The sequence below is a fragment of the Suncus etruscus genome, chromosome 2 (assembly GCF_024139225.1).
Source record: "Suncus etruscus isolate mSunEtr1 chromosome 2, mSunEtr1.pri.cur, whole genome shotgun sequence".
NCBI lineage: Eukaryota > Metazoa > Chordata > Mammalia > Eulipotyphla > Soricidae > Suncus > Suncus etruscus.
Window position 1 is genome coordinate 130,618,903 of NC_064849.1, and position 3,080 is coordinate 130,621,982.

The following is a 3,080-nucleotide window of genomic DNA, read 5'->3' on the forward strand; positions in this document are numbered from 1 at the left end:
CACTTCTCCTAGCTGCATGATTAAGGAATGCATTCTTCACCTCCCTAAATCTTTGTTTCTCCACATGCAAATAGAGATAATTGTAGAACATATCACACAGATCACTGTGAAGTTTAAACAAAATCAGACAGTGCCTGGTAAATAATGTTCCATTCATTCACTTTTTTCTTCAGTGTATGTTGAGAAGCCAAGATGAAATCGATGTTTTCGCAAGCTTATAAAAACACCAGCACTAAATGCTTTCCTATAGATTCAGAGTCCAAAAGTCAGGGACCTATTTCATGACTTTCTATTTCTTTTTGTTGGTGTTACTATTAGGAGATGATGTTTGGGATATATGCCTGGCAGTGCTTAGGGCTTATTTCTAGTTCTGTGCTTAGGGAATCACTCTTCATAGTGATGGAGCAGAGGATAGGTGGAAAACATAGGTAATGCTGGGATCAAACTGAGGTTATCCCTGTATAGAGCAAGTTTCTTTTTTTTTTTTCTTTTTTTTTTTCTTTTTTTTGTGCACCGTTCCTGGAGGTACTGCAATACCAGGTCGATGCGTGGAATGGACGGAGCAAGCTCCTATTCCAGTTCCTAGTGCCAAAAATCCATTTAATATATTGTCGTCGGATAGACGACGTATCAGATATTAAACTGATAAGAACAGATACTACACTTGATCTTAGCCAAAAGGCTGAGAAGCGATTAGAGCAAGTTTCTTAACCCTTGTGCTATCTTTCTGGTACCATGTTGTTCTTTTATATCACTCTTTGAATAGCATTGTTCTTCCAGAAATCAAAAGTCATGTGGTTATTTTTTAAAAAAGATGTAATTAAAGGAATAAAGTGAGGTCAGGAGAGATAGCATGGAGGCAAGGATTCTGTCCTTTCTGCAGAAGGACGTTGGCTCAAATCCCGGCATCCCACTTGGTCCCCCGTGCCCCCTAGAGGCGACCTCTGAGCATAGATCCAGGAGCACCCTCTGAGCACCACCACATATATATTTATTGATTGATCGATTTTTATTGATGTCTTTATTTTGGTGTAGATATTGAAGTTGATGTCTCCAATTTTATTTTATTTTCTCTTTCTCTTTCTTTTTGTACTCTGGCATGGTTTGATTTCAGAACCAAGACTATTGTGTGGTGCTAGTCTTTATTGCTGTAGTGCTCACTGGATATTTAATTTGATATTTCTTTCTGTATTGATGTGGTGTTTCAATTACCTTTTTCATGTCCTCTCTCAAACTGAGGTTGTTTTTTGTTTTTTTTTTTCCTTTTCTTTTCTTTTTTCTTATTTTTTTTACCCCATACTATTGCTTTTCTTTCCTTCAAACAAAACCACACAACTCGAATTATCGAGCTCCACCTCTCAAATAGAGGGGGAAACATGGGCGGGTACCAGGACCAAACAGATATATGATCACTTATAGTAAGCTAGACAAAGAGGGGACCACCTACTCTAGCAACCCGGGGGGCAATGGTGGGGGATATGGGTTGCAGGTAGGAAACGGGGATGGGGGGAGGACAAATTTGGTGATGGGTATTCCCCTGATTCAATGTTAATATGTACCTAAAATACTACTGAGAAAGATATGTAAGCCAATATGATCAAAATAAAAATTAAAAAAAATGTATAAAAAAGTCATGTGATTATTGATAAAGGAGGAATTGAGTAATGAATTTCTTGAGGGTTTGAGGAAGAGGGAGCTGTTTAGAGTGATTTCATAGAGGAAGGAACATTTTAGCAAAATCTAGAAGTAAAGGCAAGGGGTACTATAGGACTTAGGGTGTATGCATGCACTTAACCCAGGGTCAATCTCCAGTCATACATAGTTTCTTAAGCATCACCAGGTATAGCCTCAAGCATTACTTCATGTGGCCCTGGAGGCCTTCTATATTGCAGGGTCCAAGAAACACCCTACTCTCAACATGCAAATCTAGTACCAACCACTGACCAGGTTGGTCAAGTATCACATATAGGGGTAGAACTGCAGCTAAATGTTTTTATATATAAAGAAAGTGCAGAGTACTTTAAGTATTCAGCATGTTGGAGAACACCAGAACAATCATATTGGGGAGTCAGGATACTGAGAGGAGACAGGATGTTGGGCACTGCTTTCCAGAAAACCTGCATTCTCAGTTTGATAATATTAGATTATTTCATAAGTAATTAGGGTATTACATGTTTTTGAAGATGGGAATATAGTCTTCTGTTTCATGACCCAATGACTGATATCTGTGTCAAACTCAATTAGAGTATGGGATGAGAACTGGGATACCAGTTGTCCAACTGACTTTTAAAAAAATATTTTAATTAAAAGGAAGGTCATCTGAAAGCCTCAATATGAAAGGTCATCTGAAGATGAGTATAAAAAGAAAATTCAGTCATCAGAGACAAAGGGGAGGGAATTGCATAAGAATTTTATGATGGAGTATCACGTTGTTAATGGAAAAGGAATAGATTGAAGATAGTTTTGAAAATGAACACCTGAGAACTAGAAGCCAGAAAAATTAGGGGCCGGAGAAAGGAGAAAGAAGTAATGATAGTGATAGTGAATTTTGTTTGAACCTGTTGTGTTAGGGTTACCTAAAAGCCTACAATGCTGGCTTCAGTAGAGAGACCAGTTAAACATTTATGGGTAAGTATGTTACATGATTAGAGTAATATGGACTCCAATAATGCAGCTAATGCAGATGGCTTTGTCAGAGGGGAGCTCAGTGCAAAGGGAAGGAAGTCAGCACAGAACCTGGGGCAGCATTGACATCAAGTGGCTCTTGCAGAGGAGAAACCCAAGAAAATTGTGGTCTGGGAGATATCAGGCGTATTAATAAGCAAAATGAAAGACTACATTTTTAGGATGGGCCTAATTTGCCTTAACCTCAAGAAAAGCTGAGAGGGATAGATTATTCATTCTCTTGGGACTTCCAAGAGATCATTTTCTGAAGTGAGCAAGTGCCAGGCTGCATTTAGGGGAGGAAGAAGAGGAAATTGGTGGTGAATGGGGCAAAAAGTCAAGAAAAGTATTGTTATTGGAGAAGAATATAAGTTTGTGGCCAGATACAGGTTTACCATCATTTGAAGGTGGGGGTG

The 3,080-nt window shown here is 38.6% G+C and overlaps 1 non-coding gene across 1 annotated transcript; it reads right to left on the reverse strand.

Annotated features, from left to right (window-relative positions):
• Nucleotides 1-503: 503 nt before the first annotated feature.
• LOC126002896 (U2 spliceosomal RNA) lies at nucleotides 504-694 on the reverse strand. The gene has a single exon (XR_007493496.1). It is a non-coding gene; the product is annotated as a U2 spliceosomal RNA (small nuclear RNA).
• Nucleotides 695-3,080: the final 2,386 nt, after the last annotated feature.